Below are 22,266 nucleotides of genomic sequence, written 5' to 3'. Positions count from 1 at the left end.
CCTGGCTTTAGCCAATTTGAATCAAGCAATCATATGGGCTACTACACCAAGGATGACAAATTGAAGAGGAATGGTGTCACATTCAACACCAAAAGAAATTTTGAGGTCTTTGTTGAAGTACAACTCTGTCAGTGATAGGTTGTATCAACACTCCTACAAGGAAGACCAGTTAATACAACTATTATTCAAATTTATCCACCAATCACTGATGCCAAAGATGAAGAAATTAAAGACTTTTACCAACTGCTGCGGCCTGAAATTGATCAACCATGCAATCAGGATGCATTGATAATTACTGGCGTTTGGAATGCAAAAGTTAGAAGCAATGGAGAAGGATCCTTAGTTGAAAAATATGGCATCGGTGATAGAAATGATTCTAGAGATTGCAGAATTCAATTCTGCAAGACTAACAATGTATTCACTGCAAATATCCTTTTTTTAACAATATAAACGGTAGCTAGACATGTGGACCTCACCAGATGGAATACATAGGAATCAAATTCACTACATCTGAGTAAAGAGACAATGGAAAAAGCTCAACATCTTCCATGAGAACAAGGTCAGGAGTGGACTGTGGAACAAACCATCAGTTGCTCATATGGAAGTTTAAGTTGAAACTGAAGAAAATTAAAACCGATGCATTGAATACTAATAACTGAAGGCCTGATGAGTTGTGGAATAACATCAAGGACATAAAACATGAAGAAAGCAAGAGGTCATTAAAAAGACAGGAAAGAAAGACCAAAATGGATGTCAGAAGAGACTCCGAAATTTGTTCTTTTACATAGTGTAGCTAAAGGGAATAGGGAATAGAAGAAATTATGAAGTAAAAGAGTTGAACAGAAGATTTCAAATGGTGGCTCAAGAAGCCAAAGTAAAGTACTATAATCATATGTGCAAACACATGTAGTTAGAAAACCAAAAGGGAAGAGCCCACTCAGCATTTCTCAAGGTGAAAGAACTGAAGAAAACATTCAAGCCTTGAGTTACAGTATTGAAGGATCCTATGGGCAACTTCTGAACAATGCAGGGAGCATCAAAAGAAGATGGAAAGAATAACCATCATTGTACTAAAAAATAATTGGTCTACATTCAACCATTTCAGTAGATAGCATATGATCAAAAACTGATGGTATTGAAGGAATAAATTCAAGTTGCCCTGAAGGCATTGGTGAAAAACAATTGACGAAATGGCAGTTGAAATGTTTCAACAAACAGATGCAATGTAGGAAGTACACACTCCCCCATGCAAACAAATTTGGAAGACAGCTACCTGGACAACCAACTGGAAGATATCCATATTTGTACCCATTCCAAAGAAAGGAGATCCAAGAGAAAGTGGAAATTGTGAACAATACCATTAATATCACACAATTAAAATTTTATTGTAGACAATTACAAAACGGTTGCAACAGTACATCAACAGGAAACTGCCAGAAATTCAAGCTGGATTCAGAAGAGGACTTGGAACCAGTGATAATATTGCTAATGCCAGATAGATCTTGGCTGAAAGCACAGAATACCAGGAAGATGTCTATCTGTGCTTTACTGACTATGCAAAAGCATTAGACAGTGTGCATCAAAATAAATTATGGATAACATTGTGAAGAATGAGAATTCTCGACCACTTAATTGTGCTCGTGCAGAACCTGTGCATAGACCAAGAGTCAGCCTTCCAAACAGAACAAGGGAATACTGTATGGTTTAAATTGGGAAAGGCAGTTGTCAGGGTTGTATCCTTTCACTATGCCTACTCAGTCTGTATACTGAGCAAATAATCCCAAAATCAGGACTATATGAAAAAGAATGTGTTATCAGGATTAGAGGAAGTCTTATTAACAACCGGCAATGTGCAGATGACACAACCTTGCTTAGAGGAAGCAAAGAGAACTTGAAGCACTTACTGATGAAAATCACTAGGGATCACACCTCCACATAAAACAAAAATCTACACAATGGGACCAATAAGCAACATCATGATAAATAGAGAAAATATTGAAGTTGTCAAGAATTTCATAATCAGTGCTCATGAAAGCAGCAGTCAAGAATTAAAATTGGGACATCCAGCAAACATGGCACCATAGGCAGAAGCACCACACTGTCCCTCCACAGCAAAGACCCAAGAAACTGAGTAAAACAGAGACAAACATCAATCCTGGAACTTGAAGTGTTAAATGAAAAGATAAAGAACTCAGCCAAGCGCCAAGTGAAATAAGAAACTGAAAGAGAACAGAGAGTGAGGAAAGATATATGTGGAGGTCCCTGTCAGGTAACACAGCAGAGATTCACCTTCTTGGACTCCTGCCAGAGATTAGCAGACAGGGAGCAGGGGAAAGCAGCTTCATGGAGCTCCCAGCAGGAGACAGAGCACCTGGTAACCAGTGATACACACTTTCCCACCCCCCCATCTTTTCCATGCTGCTGTACCTCCAGGCTTTCTGGCTGGTTGTGGTGGCTTGGTTGACCAGGAAGTGCAGCATCTGTGCCGCTTGGATTCACCCTACCCACATTGGAGATTGGTGGACAGGATGTACAGGAAAGCAGCTTCATGAAGTTGCCAGCCTACTCAGACATAACAAACAAAGCAAAAAAAAAAAAAAAGGACAAAACAAATAGATCTACAATCAAAAAACAAAGAAAATAACTACTGAATGTCCTGAAGACAGCAGACAATATCAAAACATAAAAAAAAAGGATAGGATGGCTTCAGCCACATCCATAATAACACATCAGATCACTTTCTAGTAGATGAAAAGGCACTAGAACTACCTGACCAAACCAAAAACCAAACCCAGTGCCATTGAGTCGATTCCAACTCATAGCGACTCTATAGGACAGAGTAGAACTGCCCCATAGAATTTCCAAAGAATGCCTGGTGGATTCGAACTGCCGACCCTTTGGTTAGCAGCCATGACACATAACCACTACGTGACCAGAGTTTCCAAAAAATCTGACAGGGAATTCAAACCTTTAATATTCTGAGCATCCCAGAATTAAAGGAAAAAGAAGGCAAAAATGAGGAAAAAAATAGAGAAATTCATGAAAAAGGCAGACAAATTCATGGAAAATACAGAAAAAAATGGAACAATTCCAGAAAATAATACAGGAACAAAATGCCAAAATAAAATCACAACTAGAAATCATACAAAAACAACAATTAGAAATCCAAAAGATGAACAAGAATTCAGAAATGGACAGTGTCATAGAAGGGCTGAGGAGCAGGTTTGAAAGGATGGAAGACAGGATCAGCAAAATTGAACACAAATAATTGAATACAACTCTGTTTCAGGAAAAATTAGAAAATAGAACAAAGAAAAATGAAGAAACACCAAAAATTATGTGGGGTACATTCAAAAGCAAAAATTTGTGAGTGATCAGAGCTCCAGAACGGGGTAGAAAATGGAAAACACAGAGAGGAGCACTGAAGAATTGCTAATAGAAAACTTCCCTAATATTATGAAAGATGAAAAGCTGATCATCCAAAAGCTGACCAAACTCCATACAGGATAGACACCAAAAGAAAATCACCAAGGCACATCATAATCACACTTGCTAAAACTAAAGACCAAGAAAAAATCCTGCAAGCGGCTCAAGAAAGACAAAAAGTCAAATACAGAGGAGAAACAATAAGACTAAACTCTGATTATTTGGTAGAAACTATGCAGGCAAGAAGGCAATGGGACAACATATATAGAATCTTGAAAGAAAAAAAAGCCAACCAAGAATAATATATCCTGCAAAACTTTCATTCAAATATCATGGTGAAATTAGAATATTTCCAGCTAAACAGAAATTAAGGGAATATATAAAAACCAAACTTACACGAATTATTAAAGGGAGTCCTTCGTCTCAGAACAAACAGCAGACTACAGCCTGAATCCAGAACACAAGACTGTACCAGACAGATACCAACCTAGGAAATGAACCCTCAAGGACTTCCAGAACCAAAAGAATTACAACAGGGAAACAGAGAGGTTGGTACATAAGTGAAAACAATGTCAGAAAATTAAAAGAGGGAATAAATGGTGTGGTATAGAACTTTCTAATGAAGAGGAAGGCAAGGTGATACCAAGTAATACTAGACTGGTTCAAACCTAGGAAGATAAGGGTAGATTTCAAGGTTACCACAAAGAAATTTAACAAACCTACTCATCAAAATATAGAAGAAACACATAAAGTTTCAATATAAACAAAATCTACAAAAACAAAATAAATGGAAAAGAAGTCCACAAACAAAAAGATTTCAGCACAGGAGAGCAAGAGGAACAAAAAAAAGTCAGCACTACAAAAGAAAAAAAAAAAAAGTAGTACAAAAAGACAGCGATAAACTCACACCTATCAGTAATTACACTGAATATAATTGCCTAAATGCACCCATAAAGAGACAGGCAGTGACTGAGTGGATAAAAAAAACAGGATCCATCAATATGCTGTCTACAAGAGGCACACTTTAAAAACAAAGGCTTAAATTTATTAAAAACCAAATGATGGGAAAAAATATATCAAGCAAACAGCTACTGAAAAACAAGAGTGTTGTCTTAGTCATCTCATGGTGCCATAACAGAAATACCAGAAGTGAATGGCTTTAAAAAAGAGAAATTTATTTTCTCACAGTCTAGTAGGTTACAAATCCAAATTCAGAACATTGTTTCCAGGGGAAGGCTTTCTCTCTCTGTCAGCTCTGGAGAAGGTCCTTGTCCTCAGCCTTCCCCTGGTCAAAGAGCTTCTCAGGTGCAGGGACCCTGTGTTCCATTGGTCAGAGATACACTTGGTGGTATGAGGTCCCCAACTCTGCTTGCCTCCCTTTCTTTTATCTTTTGAGAGATAAAAGGTAGTATAGGCCACACCCCAGGGAAACTCCTTTTACATTGGATCAAGGAGGTGATCTGATTAAGGATGATGTCACAGTCCCACACTAATCCTCTCAACATAGAATTACAATCACAAAATGGAGGACAACCACACATTACTGTGAATCATTGCCTAACCAAGTTGACACATATTTCCTGGGGGACACAATTCGATCCATGACAAGTGGAAATATTAATCTTGCATAAAAGACTTTAAAACAAAATCCACCATAAAAGACAAAGAAGGGCACTATATAATGATTAAAGGGATGATTCATCACTAAGACTTAACCAGAATAAACATATACGCATGGAATGACAGGGCTCCAAATACATAAAACAAACTCTAACAGCACTGAAAAGAGAAACTGACAGTTCCACAATGAGAGTAGGAGGCTTCAACACACCATTCTTGGTAAAGGGCAGAATATCTAGAAAGAAATTCAAAAAAGATACAGAAGAGCTAAAGGGTAAAATCAGCCAACTTGACCTCATAGACATATAGAACACTCAACCCAACAGCTGCAAAGTGCACATTCTTTTCTAATACACATGGAACATTCTCCAGAATAGACCACATCTTAGGCCACAGAGCAACCCTCAAAGTCCAAAACACTGAGATAATACAAAGTGCCTTCTCTGTCCACAATGCCATTAAAGTAGAAACAGGAAGTACAAGGGAAAAAATCAATTAAGTGGAAACTGAATAACACCCTGCTTAAAAGCCACTGGGTAATAGAAGAAATCAGAGAAAGAAGGAAAAAATTCATAGAATCAAACACTAATGAAAGCACATCATACCAAAACCTCTGGGACACAGTAAAGGTAGTGCTCAGAGGTCAATTTATAGCAAAAGATGTACACATCAAAAAAGATAAAAGGGACAAAATCAAAACATTAGCTACACAACTTGAACAAATAGAAAGAGAACAGAAAAAGAAGCCCACAGCCACCAGAAGAAAGGGAATAATGAAGATCAGAGCTGAAACAAATGAAATAGAGAATAGAAAGAATCAACAAAACCAAAAGTTGGTTCTTTGAAAGGATCAATAAAATCGACAAACCACTGGCCAAACGGACAGAAGAAAAACAGGAAAGGATGCAAATAACCCAAATAAGAAATGAAATGGGACATTACAACAAACCCAACTGAAATAAAAAGGATCATAATGGAGTACTATGAAAAACTATACTCCAACAAATTTGAAAACCTAGATGAAATGGACAAATTTTTAGAAACACACTACCTACCCAGACTAACACAAAATGATGTTGAAAATCTGAATGAACCCATAATAAGAGAAGAGATTAAAATGGTAATTTTAAAAAACTCCCAACAACAACAACAACAAAACCCTGGCTCAGGTGGCTCCACTGGAGAATTCAACCAAACATTCAGAGAAGAGCTTATACCAGTGGTATTCAAACTAATTCAGAACATAGAAAAGGAAGCAATACTTCCGAACTCCTTCTATGAAGCCAGCATGACCCTGATACCAAAACCAGGCAAAGACAACACACACAAAAATAAAATGACAGACCAATGTCTCCCATGAGTATAGATGCAAAAATTCTCAACAAAATTCTGGCCAACAGAATTCAGCATTGTATTAAAAAAAAATAATATGACATGACCAAGTAACATTCATACCAGTTATGCAAGGATGGTTCAACATTAGAAAATCTCTCAATGTAATCCACCACATAAATAAAAGGAAAGAAAAAATCACATGATCATCTCAATCAATGCAGAAAAAGCATTCAACAAAGCCCAACACCCATTCCTGATAAAAACTCTCAATAAAATAGGTATGGAAGGAAAATTTCTCAACATAATAAAGGGCATCTAAGCAAAATCAATGGCCAACATCATCCTTAATGGAGAAAGGATGAAAACATTCCCCTTGAGAACAGGAACAAGACAAAGATGTCCTTTATCACCACCACCTCTATTCAACATTGGGCTGGAAGTTCTAGTTAGAGCAATAGGCAAGAAAAAGAAAAAAAATGGCTTCCAAATTGGTAATGAAGAAATTAAACTGTCCCCTATTTGTGGATGACATATTATACATAGAAAAGCCAAAATACTTCATAAGAAAACTACTGGAATTAATAGAAAGATTCAGCAGATTAGAAGGATACAAGATAAACATACAAAAATCAGTTGAATTCCTATAAACCAATAAAGAAAACAATGAAAAGAAATCATTAAAAAAAAAATACTGTTTATACTAGCCCCTTAAAAAATAAAATACTTAGGAATAAATTTAACCAGGAATGTAAAGGATCTACACAAAGAAAACTACAAAACACACTGCAAGAAACCAAAAGAGATCTAAATAAATGGAAAAACATACCATGCTCATGGACTCATAGACAGAACACTGTGAAAATAACAATTCTACTCAAAGTGATTTACAAACACAATGCAATCTCAATTCAAAACGAACAACATTGTTTAAAGAGGTGGAAAAACTTATCTTTAAATTTATATGGAAAGGAAAGAAGCCCCAGAAAAGTAAAACACTACTGAAGAATAAAGTAGGAGGACTCATACTACCTGACCTCAAAACAGCTACAGTAGTCAAAAGAGCCTGGTATTGGTACACTGAGAGATACACTGACCAATGGAACAGAACTGGGAAACCAGATGTAAATCCACTAACCTATGGTCACCTGATCTTTGACAAGGGCCCAAAGGACATCAAATGGGGAAGAAAAAGCCTTTTTAACAAACGATGCTGGCAAAACTGGATGTCCATCTGCAAAAAAAAAAAAAAAAATGAAACAGGACCCATACCTCACACCATATACAAAACTAATTCAAAAATGGATCAAAGACCTAAATATAAAGCCAAAAACGCTGAAGTTCATAGAACAAAAATTAGGATCAATTCTAGAGGCCCTAACACATTGCATTAACAAGATACAAAGCACAATCAGCAGCACACAACTCCAGAATGTAAGCTAGATAACTGGGATCTTCTAAAAATTCAACAATTATGCTATCAAAAGACTTCACCAAAAGAGCAAAAAGAGAACCTATAGGCCGGGAAAAAAAATTTGGCTATTACAAATCAGAGGTCTAATCTCTAAAATCTGCACGAAAATCCAACACCTCTACAACAAAGAGGCAAACAATCCAATTAAAAAATGGACAAAGGAAATGAACAGACATTTCACCAAAGAAGACATTCAATCAGCCAACAGACACATAAGGAAATGCTCATGATCTCTAGCCATTAGAGAAATGCAAATCAAAACAAAAATGAGATACCATCTTACCCCAGCATTACTACCATGAATCAATAAAATAGGATGTAACAAATATTTAAAGGCTGCAGGGAGATCAGAGCTCTTCTGTGCTGCTGGTGGGAATGCAAAATGATACAACCATTTTGGAAAATGAAATGGCGCTTTCTTAGAAAGCTAGAAATAGAAACACCATATGATCCAGCAATCCACTCCTAGGAATATATCCCAGAGAAATAAGAGTCGCCACAGGGATGGATATATACACACCCATGTTCATTTCAGGATTGTTCACAACAGGAAAATGATGGAAACGACCTAGATGTCCATCAACAGGTGAAGGGATAAACAAACTGTGGTACAAATAGAGAATGGAGTATTATGCAATGATAAAGAACAATGATGAATCTGCAAAATATCTCATAACACGGATGAATCTGGAGGGCATAATGCTGAATGAAATAAGTCAATCACAAAAAGAGCAAATATTGTATGAGACCACTACTGTAAAAACTCATGAAAAGGTTTACACACCAAAAGAAACGATCTTTGATGGTTATGAGGGAGGTGAAGGGTGGGGGTGAAAAAACACTAAATAGACAATAGATAAGTGGTAACTTTGGCGAAGGGTAAGACAGTACACAATACTGGGGAAGCCAGCACAACTTGTACAAGGAAAGCTCATGGAAGTTCCACAGACACATCCAAATTCCCTGAGGGACTGAATTGCTGGACCGAGGGCTGTGGGGACAATGGTCTCGGGAACATCTAGCTAAATTGGCATAACATAGCTTATAAAGAAAACGTTGTACATTCTGCTTTGGTGAATGGCATCTGGGGTCCTCAGAACCTGTGAGTGGCCATCTAAGATACTCCACTGGTCTCACCCCTTCGGGAGCAAGGAAGAATTAAGAAAACTAAAAATACAAGGGAGAGATTAGTCCAAAGGACTAATATCTACCACAGCCTGCACCAGACTGGGTCCAGTGCAACTAGATGGTGTCCAGCTACCACCACTGACTGCTTTGATGGAGATCACAATAGAGGGTCCTGGACAGAGCTGGAGAAAATTGTAGAACAAAATTCTAACTCAAGAAGAAAGACCAGATTTTCTGGCCTTAAAGAGACTGGAGAAACCCTGAGAGTCTGGCCCTCAGACACCCTTTCAGCTCAGTAATGAAGTCACTCCTTATGTTCACCCTTCAGTCAAAGATTGGGCAGGCCGATAAAACAAAATGAGACTAAAGGGGCACACCAGTGTCAGGGCAAAGACTTGGTGGCAGGACGGTACAGAAAAGCCAGCAATAGGAAACCCACGGCTGAGAAGGGAGAGTGTTGACATGTCGTGGTGTTGTTAACCAATGTCATAAAACAGTATGTGTAACTATTCAATGAGAGACTAGTTTGTTCTGTAAATCTTCATCTAAAGTACAATAATATATATATATATAAATGAAAAATAAAGATATTACATTTTAACTTTAAAAAAAAAAAGAATTAAAACAAGGCTTTGCGCTGGGCAAATCTGCTGCAAAATATCTCTTTAAAAGTATAAAGCAAAGATGTCACTTTGAAAGCTAAAGTACACCTGACCAATGCCATGGTATTTTCAATCACCTCATATGCATGTGAAAGGTGAACAATGAGTAAGGAAGACATAAGAATTGATGACAATGTATTATGATGTGTCATGGATTGAATTATTTGCCCCCAAAATGTGTGTATCAACTTAGTTAGGCCATGATTCCCAGTATTCTGTGTTTGTCCTCCATTTTGTGATTGTAATTTTATGTTAGAGAGGATTGGGGTAGGATTGTAACACTCTTGCGAGGTCACATCCCTGAACCAATGTAAAGGGAATTTCCCTGGGACATGGACTACTTCTTTTATCTCTCAGGTGATAAAAGGAAAGGGAAGCGAGCAGAGAGGAGAGACCTCATACCACCAAGAAAGCTGCACTAGGAGCAGAACACGTCCTTTGTACCTGCAGTGCTTGCTCCTGAAAAGCTCCTTCACCAGGGGAAGATTGAGAACAAGGACTTTCTTCCAAAGTTGATGGAGAGAGAGAGCCCCCCCTGGAGTTGATGCCCTGAATTTGGACTTTTAGCCAGCTTTACTGTGAGGAAATAAATTTCTCTTTGTTAAAGCCACCCAGTTGTGGTATTTCTGTTACAGCAGCACCAGATGACTAAGACACGGTGCTAGTGAAGAATACTGAATATACCATGGACTGCCAGAAGAAGGAACAAATCTGTCTTGGAAGAAGCATACCCAGCATGCTCCTTAGAAGTGAGGATTGGGAGCCTTTGTCTTACATAGTTTGGACATGTTATCAGGAGGGACCAGTTCTTGGAGATGGACATTATGCTTGGTAAAATAGACTGAAAAGAACCTGCTGTAATCAAGTTGATTCCAAATAGAACTGTCCCATAGGGTTTCCAGGGAAAGCCTGGTGGATTCAAACTGTTGACATTTTGGTTATCAGCCCTGTCTCTTAACAACTATGCCACCAGGGTAATAGAGGCTCTCTGAAAAAAGGAATATCCTCGGTGAGATGGATTAACACCGTGTCTGCAACAATGTACTGAAACATAGCAATGACTGTGAGGATGGCACAATACTGGGAAGTGTTTCAATCTGTTGTACACGGGGTTACTATGAGTCTGAACCCACTAGGCAACATCTAACAACAACAACATTGAACTAGAATTTAGAATGAGATACTCAACTCAATCCAGTTTGGCTAGTAATTTTTAATACCCCTTCATAATGAGTGTTACTTATCTTTATAAAAGCTGTATTTTACTTAATGATGCTCAGGACATGTAATTAATCTTCTGGTTGTAAAGGACTTTTGACATCTCTCTCTCTCTCTCTCCCCTCTCCATCTGTATCTCTTTCTACTATTCTCTACATTTCCTTTGGAATCAGCCATGTCATGGTAAACCTCAATGCTTGGTTTTGGAGAAAAGATTAAATTTCATAGTTCTACAGGTCTTAGGAATCTATCTTTATTAAATGGAGCATCCCAAGATAAATTTCAAATAGACATTCAATATCATCAATTATTCTACATAGAAAATCATTATTTTGAGACATGTGAGATATTATCCCTGGTTAAGGAGTGAACTTTGAGGAATAGTTTTACTAAATTATTTTTGAGCAAGATTTCTTGGGGGTTCTAGTGTTATTTAGACAATAATTAAGTATCTGATTTTTGGAAATTAAAGTCAGGAGGACATTAGTAGATATTGTTTAGATTCTTATCAATTGTCCTTCATAATTTTGGAAAAAAATAAGTGGAATCTTAAAAGAAACAAATATCCTTTTCTTTTACTCTTCTGCCTATCTGGGCTTGGGCACAGAATTTCCGTATATATGTATATTTTTTATATCAAATACTACCAAACTATAACTTTGAATTAAAAGAAAATTATATGATTGAAAAATTTTGTAATAATATTCTTTTTCAGGTTTGTTTAATAGAACTTCTCTGTAATGAATGAAATTACAGAGAATGCACATATTTGAACCCAAGTTTGTTTTTATTGTAGTTTTTTATGAGATCTCATTAAATTTCTTGTCTTGGAGATCCTGAAATCCAGATAACTAAACAAAGGAGATGGTGATGTTTCAGGGTAATTCATCTATTCTTGTATACTTGAAATATATCTATAATTGCATATATTCTGAGCATCTCTTATTTGCAATTTGAAAAGCTCAACAAACACATGTTCATGAGGCATATTTCTTTTCTAATACTTAAACTAGAGCATATTATTGTCTGGGTTGTTGTCAAGGTAGTAAATATCACATAAAACCTTCCTATCAAATAAAAGTTAGGTATAGGTTTTTCTGGAATTTATAAGCAAATGTAAGAAGTGACTGTTATTGTAAACTCCTATTCATATCCTTTTCTTTAGCCATACAATTTATAAAATCATGCTCATTTTTGTTAAGGCAAATAAATGATTTATATTATAGTTTATATATTTCACATGCCTGTAAGCCTTAAATATTTTGAAGTTTCTTTTGATTTTTATTTACTAGTTCATGGCATTATTGAACTATATTTGCTATATCTAAATATTTTAAGTTCTGTCAAAAGCAATAACAATGCCCTTTATTTCCATTGAGAAAAGAAAATAGAATATAAAGATAAAATGTTTATGTTCTAAGACTTTCTTTAATATTTTAAAAACAAATTCTTATTGAATTGAGTGCACACTAAATTTTCATGATCCTTTGAGTGAAGAAAGGTGGGCTACCAAGGGGGCATATTTTTTTTCTTTCTTGTTTTCTTCATTTCTCAGTTTCTTGTCTCACTCTATCTTCCTTCTTTTCCTTTCTCATGAATACCTGGCATTGTGTGCCATCTCCTCTACTTCTAGATGGGCTGTGCATCACCTCTCAGCTGCGGAGCCACAAATCCAGTCTGAGCTACCACGCTAGTGGGCTCCCTTGGGACTTTTTGTTTTTTCTTTTCTCAGTTTCCTGTCTCTATCTTCCTTCCTTTCTTCTCTCCTAAACACTTGGCACCATGTGCCATCTCTGCTCCTTCCAGACAAGCTGTACAGCTCCACTTGGGTGGGGACCTACTTCTGGTAGGCTCCCTTGGGGCATTTTTTTCTTTCTTTTTTTTTTTCCTTGGTTTCTTCCCTCTCTCTACCTTCCTCCCTCTCCTTTCTCCCAACCACATGACATCCCCTACCCCCGGTTCTTGTCTCTCTCTACCTTCTTTCCTTTTCTTTCTCCTGTCCACTAGGCTAAAATTGTCTTTCTCACTCTCTCTTTTTTTTTAATCTGGTTTCTTATCTCTCTCTCTTTTCCTTTCTTTGCTTTCTCTTGCCCACCTAGCTGGGCCCACCATATCTGTCCTCTATTAATGGGCTGTCCCAAACTGCCTGGCTAAAAAGCCACTGGCACATGGCTTCCCCAAGTCTGAGCACCTCCAATAGTAGGTTCTCTCAGCAATTTTTTTTTTTTTTTGGCTTATGTTTTTCTCTTCTGTTTCTCTTCTTTCCCACACCTGTTTAGTTCCACAAATTAATCCTCCCACTTCACCCTGCCTACCTGCACCATGTGCTAAGCATCGCACTCCTGAATAGCACAGGCATGGTCAACCAGAACCCAACCTGCCTGCCCTCTGGCCCCATTCTGTCGGCCCCAGTACATGCCACAAATGACCCATCTCAGTCCCTCCTTCTCAGCTGGACCTGCCATGCTGCACCATCATTGAATGTCTGGCCCTACCCCTTGGACAAGGTGGTGAGAAGTATTGCCCCCACAGACAAAGAACACCCAGGCACCTGCTCAGACATAACCAAATAAAACACAAGAGCAGGATGAAACAAACAAATCTACAATCAATAAATGAAGAAAATCATTACTGAATGTCCCAAGGACAGCATAAAATATCAAAAAGTATTTTAAAAAAAAGGACAGTATAGTTCCAGCAGGTGTCCAAAATACAACATATGACCTTGCCACAGAAGAAGAGGCACTGTAACTACCTGATAGGGAACTCAATCTTTAATATTCAGGGTTATCCAAGTGATGAAGGAAAAAGCAGACAAAAATGAGGAAAAAATACAAAATCATGGAAAAGACAGACAAAACAATGGAAGCATTGAGGAAAATAATACAGTAACAAAATGTCAAAATAAACTCAAAACTAGAAACCATACAAAAATAACAATTAGAAATCCAAAACATAAACAGCAAGATTTCAGAAATAGTGTCAGAGAAGGTTTGAAGAAGGAAGTTTGAAACAATGAAAGATAGGATCAGCAAAATTTAAGACAAGACCTTGAATACAATTTTGTTTGAGGAAAAAGCAGAGAAAAGCATGAAGAAACACTGAAAATGATGTGGGATACAGTCAAAAACAAAAATTTGCGAGTGATTGGAGTTCCAGAACAGGGGGAGAAAATGGAAAACAGAGGATCATTGAGGAATTGCTGACAGAAAACATCCCTGATATCATGAAAGATGAAAAGCTGACCATCCAAGAAGCTCAAGGAACTCCTTACAGGTTAGACCTCAAAAGAAAATCACCAAGGCATGCCATAATCACACTTGCTAAAACTGAAGACAAAGAATTATGAGAGCAGCTGAAGAAGAAAAAAAAAAAAAGTCACATACAAAGGGGAAAAAGTAAGAATAGACTCTGATTACTTTGCAGAAACTGTTCAGGCAAGAAGGCAATGGGAAGACATACATAAAACCTTGAAAGAAAAAAATTGCCAACCAAGAATAATATATCTCACAAAATTCTCATTCAACAATGATGGTGAAATTAGGATATTTCAAGGTAAACAGAAATTAAAGGAATATGTAAAAACCGAACCAATCTTACTAGAATTATTAAAGGGAGTCATTCAGTTAGAGAACTAACAACATCACACAATAGCCTGATGCTAGGATCCAAGATTGCATCAGCCAGATACCAACTTAGGCAATGAACTCTCAAGGATAAAACAAAACCAGTAGAAGTACAACAGCGAACCAGAGTGGTTAATCTGTAAGTGACAACGACATCAGAACAATGAGGGAATAAACAGTGTAGGTAAAAAAAACTTTCAAATGGAGAGGAGGTCAAAGTGATACCAAGTAGTAGAAGACTGGTTCAAACCAGGAAGATAAAGGTGAATTTACTCATCAAAATAAAGAAGAAAAACACAACTCTCAGTATACACAAAATCTACAAATATGAAAGAAACAAACAAAAGAAATTCAGCACAAGAGAGTAAGAGGAACAAAGAAAACATCAGCACCACAAAAAAAACACAACAAAATGACAACAATAAACTCACACCTATCAGCAATCACACTGTACATAAATGGCTTAAATGCACCAAAAAAAGAGACAGAGAGTTACAGAATAGATAAAAAAGAGTCCGTCAATATGCTGTCTACACATACAAAGACAAATTTATTAAAAATCAAAGGATGGAAAAAAATATTTCAAGCAAACAGCTACCAAAAAGAGCAGGAGTGGCAATACTAATCTCAGATAAAATAGACTTTAAAAGAAAATCAACTATTAAAGAAGGGCATTATATAATGTTTAAAGGGACAATCCATCATGAAGACATAACCATAATAAATATCTATTCTGTCAATGACAGGGCTCCAAAATACATAAAATAAACTCTAACAGCACTGAAAAGAGAAATTGGCAGTTCCACAATAATAGTAGGAGATTTCAACACACCACTCTCGGTAAAGGACAGAACATCTAGAAAGAAACTCAACAACGATACAGATCTGAAGGCCACAATCAGCCAACTGCACCTCATAGACATATATAGAATGCTCCAACCAACAGCTACAAAGTATACATTTTTTCCAACACATATGGAATGTTCACCAGAGTAGACCATATCTTAGGTCACAGAGCAACCCTCAAAATCCAAACATATTGAGAAAATAAAAAGTGTCTTCTCTGATCACAGGGCATCAAAGTAGAAATTAACAACAGGAAGAGCAAGGAAAAAAACAAAATCAAATACATGGAAACTAAATAACACCCTGCTTAAAAACACTTGGGTAATAGAAAAAGTCAAATATGGAATAAAAAAAATTCCTAGAATCAAATGAGAATGAAAACACACCATACCAAACCTTTGGAACACAGTAAAGGCAGTGCTCAGAAGTCAATTTATAGCAATAGATGTACACATCAAAAAAAGAGGGAAGGAAAAAATCAAAACATTAACTACACAACCCAAACAGAGAACACCAAAGGAAGACCACAGTCACTAGAAGAAAGGAAATAATAAAGATCAGAGCAGAAATAAATGAAATAGAGAGTAGAAAACAATAGAAAGAATCAACAAAACCAGAAGTTTGTTCTTCGAAAGGATCAACCAAATCAACAAACCACTGGCCAAACTGACAAAAGAAAATCAGGAGAGGATGCAAATACCCCAAATAAGAAATGAAAGAGAGGACATTAAAATTAGACCCCGCTGAAATAAAAAGGATCATAACAGTATTATAAAAACTTATAATCCAACAAATTTGAAAAACTGGAAAAAATGGATAAATTTCTAGAAACACACTACATACCCAAACTAACACAAACTGAAGTTGAATATCTGAACTGACACATAACAAGAGAAGAGTTTGAAAAGGTAATTAAAAAAAAAACTCCCAACAACAACAAAAAGCCCTGGCCCAGATGGCTTCACTGGAGTATTCTACAAAACATTCAGAGAAGAGCTTACACTAGTACTACTCTAACTATTTCAGAACATAGAAGAGGAAGGGATACTGCTGAATTAATTCTATGAAGCTAGCATAACCCTGATACAAAAACCAGGCAAAGACACCACAAAAAAAAAAAAAAAAAATTACAGACCAGTATCTCTCATCAGATGCAAAAATTCTCAACAAAATTCTACTCAATAGAATTCACTATCATATCAAAAAAAGAATACACCACGACCAGGTGGGATTTATACCAGGTATGTTTTTTTTTTATGTAAGGATGGTTCAATAGAAAATCAACCAGTGTAATCCACCACATAAAAGAAAAGAATCACATGATCATCTCAATTGACACAGAAAGACATTCCACAAAGCTCAACACCCATTCCTGATAAAATAAAATAGGTATAAAAGGGAAATTCCTCAACATAATAAAGGGCCTCTATACAAAAATGAGAGCCAGCATCATACTTAATGAGAGAGGCTGAAAATATTCCCACTGAGAACAAGGAAAAGACAAGGATACCCTTTATCACCACTCATATTTAACACTGTGCTAGAAGTCTTAGATAAAGCAATAAGGCAAAAAAAAAAAAAAAATAGTATCGAAATTGTTAAGGAAGAAGTGAAATTGTTCCTATTTGTGGATAATGTGATACTATACATAGAAAACCCAAAAGACTCCATGAGAAAACTACTGGAACTAATAGAAAGATTCAGCAGAATAGCAGGATATAAGATAAACATACAAAAATCAATAAAAAGAACTAAGAGAATGAAATCAGGAAACCAATATCACTTACCTTAGCCCCTAAAAAAATCAAATACTTAGGAATAAATCTAACCAGGAATGTAGAAGACCTGTACAAAGAAAACTACAAAACACTTCTGTAAGAAACCAAAAGAGATCTACATAAATGGAAAAACATACCATGCTCATGGATAGGTAGACACAGCATTGTGAAAATGTCAATTCTACCCAAAGCAATCTACAAATACAATGTAATCCCAATTCGAATACCAAAAACATTCTTTAATGAGATGGAAAAACTAACCATTAACTTTACGTTGAAAGGGAAGAGGCCCTGGATAAGTAAAGCATTATTGAAGAAAAAGAATAAATTAGGAAGACTTGCGCTACCTGACCACAGAAACTATTATACAACTACAGTAGTCAAAAACAGCCTGATACTAGTACAACAACAGACACATAGACCAATGGAACAGAATTTAGAACCCAGATGTAAATCCATCCACCCACTGTCACCTGATCTTCAACAAAGGCCCAAAGTCCATCAGATGGGGAAAAGACTGTCATTTTAACAAACGGTGTTGGCTAAACTGGATGTTCATCTGCAAAAACAAAAAGAAAAGAAACAGGACCCATACCTCACATCATACACAAAAACTAATTCAAAATGGATACAAGACCTAAATATAAAACCAAAAACAATAAAGATCGTAGAAGAAAAAATAGGGTCAATGCCAGAGGGCCTAATACATGGCATTTACAGGATACAAATCATAACTAAAGACACACAATCTCCAAAAGATAAGACAGATAACTAGAATCTTCTAAAAACAAAACACTTATGCTCATCAAAAGACTTCACCAAAACAGAACCTACAGACTGGGAAAAAAAACAATTTTTTTTTGGCTATGACAAGGCCGACAAAGTTCTAATTTCTAAAACCTACGGGAAAATCCAACACCTCTGCAACAAAAAGACAAATAATCCAATTAATAGGTCTCACCCCATCTGGAGCAAGGGAGCATGAAGAAAACCAAAGACACAAGGGAAAGTTAGTCCAAAGGACTAGTGGATCACAAGTACTACAGCCTTCACCAGACTAAGCCCAACACAACTAGATGGTGCCCTGCTACCACCACTAACTGCTCTGATAGGGATCACAATAGAGGGTTCTGGACAGAGTTGGAGAAAAATGTAGAACAAAACTTTAACTCACACACACAACAAAAAAAAAAACAGACTTACTGGTTTGACAGAGACTGGAGAAACCCCAAAAGTATGGCCCCCAGACATGCTTTTAGCTCAGTAATTAAGTCACTTCTGAGGTTCACACTTCAGCCAAAGATTAGACAGGCCCATAAAACAAAAACAAAACGAGACTAAATGGTCACACCAGCCCAGGGAACACGAAGAGAAGGCAAGAGAGGACAGGAAAGCTGGTAATAGAGAAACTAAGATGGAGAAGGGGAGAGTGTTGATATGCCGTGGGGTTGGCAACCAATGTCACAAAACAACATGTGTAGTAAGTGTTTAATAAGAAGCTATTTTGTTCTGTAAACCTTCATCTAAAGCACAACAAAAAAGAAAAAAAGAATTAATTAAATTTTTTTAAAAAGACAGAAAAGAAAATGATCAGTTGTACCTCAAAAATTAAAAAAAAAAAAGTTGCACTTGAAAAGACTCCATTAAGAAAGTGAAAACACATACACACACAAAAGAAAATATTTGTGAACCACTTACAGAATGATTTATGGAAAAGACTTAATACAGAATGTACAAAGGATTATTATTAGAACTCAATAACAAGAAACAGTAGGAGCCCTGTTTGCACAGCGGTTATGGCTGCTAACTGAAAAGTTGGCAGTTCAAACCCAGCAGCTCCATAGAAGAAAAGACCTGGACATCTGCTCCTGTTAAAGATTACAACCAAGGAAACACTATGGGGGCAGTTCTACACAACAACAGCAATGAGAAACAAAGAACTCAATTTAAAAATAGGCAAATGATTTGAAGAGATGTTTCAGCAAAAAGACATAACAAATAGCTAAAAAGCACAAGGAAAGATGCTCTAAAGCACTAAAAAAATTGGAAAAATACAAATTCATTCCACAATGAGATGCCACTTCACACTCACTAAAGTGGCCACAAACAATAATACATGCTAAAAAGGATGTGGGCAAACACATATCGGTGGTTCAACCACTGTCGAAAACAGCTTAGCAGTTTTACTGCATACAGTAGAATACTGTAGAGCAATACAAATGTGTGACTACTAACACATACTATGCTGCAGATGAACTTAAAAAGGTTGCTGCTATAACAGTTACCAGAAATTTAGGGGCTTACAACAACAAAATTATTATTTTACAATTCTGTAAGTTAGAAGCCTAAGAGATGTTTCACTGGACTAAAATTAAAAGGTTCTTTCTGGAGGCTCTAGGGGAGAATTCGTTTTCTTGCCTTTCCCTGCTTTTAGGGGATGCCTGTATTCCTTGCCTCAGGTCACCTTCGTTTACCTTGAAATCTAGCAACATGGCATCTCTCTGACTGTTCTTCAGTAGTCGCATCTCCTTCTCTGATCAAAGCAGCAAAAGGCTCTCTGCTTTTAAAGGCCCCTGTCGTAAAAGTGGTGCCCTGGTGGTACAGTGGTTAAGAGCTTGGCTGCTAACCAGAATCTGCAGTTCGAATTCAGGAGCCAGTCCTTGGAAATCCTATGGGGAAGTTCTGCTCTGTCCAATTGTGTCACTACGAGTCAGAATTGACTGGATAGCAAAGGGTTTATTCTTTTTTTGGTTTTGTGATAAAAGTGGGTCCACCTCAATAATCCAGGATAATCTTCCTATCTCAAGGTCTGCACTCTATTTTTGTTGTTGTTGTTAGATGCCAAGGAGCCGGCTCCAATTCCTGTGACCCAATTACAACAGAATGAAACACTGTGGGGTCCTGCGCCATCCTCAAAATCTATCACTTCCTTATTAAAAAAAAAAAAAAATTTACCACCTGCAAATTCCTTTTTGCCATGTAAGGTAACATATTCATAGATTCTGGTAATTAAGGTGTAGGCTTTTTTTTTTTTTTGGCCTCTATATTTCCTACCACAAACATTGTGCTAAGTGGAAGAAGCCAGATACAAGAAACCACATATTTTATCATTCCCTTTCTATTATATGTCTAGGAAAGGCAAATTTATAGATAGAAAAATTTGATTAGTGGATGCCTGGGGCTGGAGGTGAGAATGGGGATTAATTGTTAATGGTTATAAGTGATCTTATTGAATAAAAATGTTCTAAAACTGATTTATGGCGATGATTGCACCACTTGGTAAAGTTACTAGAAATAATTGAATGTAAACCTGAAATGGCTGAATTTTTAACTATGTAAAATACATCTCGATAAAGCTTTTTTTTTTTTTTTCTCCAAAAAGTAAAAGGACTTTAAGGGGCTACATAGGTGTTTAAGTGGAGTGTGGAGTAAAACTTTTTCCCAAAATATTGATTTTCTTTCCATTGAAGAGATATAAACCATACCTTAAATTGATGGAGAGAATGTGCCCATTGATTTCTGTAGTCACGAATTTTCTAGCTCTTATTTGTTTCTCTAATAGCTTAAAAAAAAATTTTTTTTTTTTTTTTAGCTTAAGTGCCATAAATTCAATAAAATGAGTTTCTGATTTTGCCTTTTTTTTTTTAGACCAAGCAGAACATGTGCACAAAACAGATAACTAAAATGCAGTCATGGCCTATCAGAGTAATATTTTCTAGAAGATACATTGAGTATATATCCGTTTGCTAAGTTGTTTTTTAAAACTGTGTTCTTAGGCAGTCTTACAGTTAAGTAGACGTTTCAGTGACAGCATGTCAGCAGTTATGTAAGTTGTGAGTGGCTCATTTCCTAGTACTTTATTTACCTCGTAACTCTAATATAGTATTTTAATTTCTTCACATATTTGTATTTGTGATCCCAAACAGAATCTCATAAAAAGACACAAAGAAAACTCTCTGGAAAGCAGTAAAAATAGGAATAAAATTAATTTGAATGAAATTTAGACATAATTGCAAAAATAGTGTACTAAGCCAGGAAAAAAATACATGTTAATTTTTAAAGTATATGTATATACTTTAAAATATATATATGATTGAAGTGGTCAAGGATTTCATTTTACTTGATCCACAATCAACACTCAAGGAAGCAGCAGTCAAGAAATCAAATGACACGTTGCACTGGGCAAATCTTCAGCAAAAGACCTCTTGAAAATGTTAAAAAGCAAAGAAAGATGTCACTTTAAGGACTAAGGTGCACCTGACCCAAGCCATGATGTTTACAATCACATTATATGCATGTGAAAGCTGGACAATGAATAAGGAAGACTGAAGAAGAATTGATGCCTTTGAGCTACGATGTTGGCAAAGAATGTCGAATATACCATGGACTGCAAAAGAACAAACAAATCTGCCTCGGAGGAAATACAGCCAGAGTGCTCCTTAGAAGAGAGGTTGATGAAACTTCATCTCACATACTTTGGACATGTTACCAGGAGAGCCCAGTCCCTGGAGAAGGACATAATACTTGGTAGAGTGGAAGGTTAGTGAAAAAGAGGAAGACCCTCAACAAGATGGATTGACACGGTGGCTGCAACAATAGGCTGAACCATAGCAACTATCTTAAGGATGGTGCAGGACCTGGCAGTGTTTTGGTCTGTTGCTCAAAGGGTCTCTAAGAGTCATAAATGACTCGAGGGCACCTAACAACTAACATCTGTGTATATATATATGTGTGTGTGTGCGGGTATATATACAGATATATATACCCGCACACACACATATACATGTAATTTCAGGACATCCTGGTCATTAGCAATGATAATGTATTTTAAAATTCTGAAATTTGTTTTTAAAATATGAAGAAACATTGAAAATCTATAGGCTAACACATATTTTTATGTAATATGAATTTTAACTTCTCCTTTTGAGCAATATCATGAATGAGAGAGTGATACTTTGCTGTGTTGTGAGACTGTTATAAAGTATAAAACTCTGCTTACCATGGTCTATTTTCTATCTCTTATCTGAATAGAGTATCTGTAGATTGTTCAAGAAAACAACCATATTGTAAATAAGTTTTATAAAGCCCAGTCACAGCAACTTCATAGCATACATAGAATTTCTATCTCAACCCAGACACATGACGATAACGGGGAT

This window comes from Loxodonta africana, chromosome 2, assembly GCF_030014295.1.
Source record: "Loxodonta africana isolate mLoxAfr1 chromosome 2, mLoxAfr1.hap2, whole genome shotgun sequence".
NCBI lineage: Eukaryota > Metazoa > Chordata > Mammalia > Proboscidea > Elephantidae > Loxodonta > Loxodonta africana.
Note: the sequence above shows the minus strand (reverse complement) of the source record.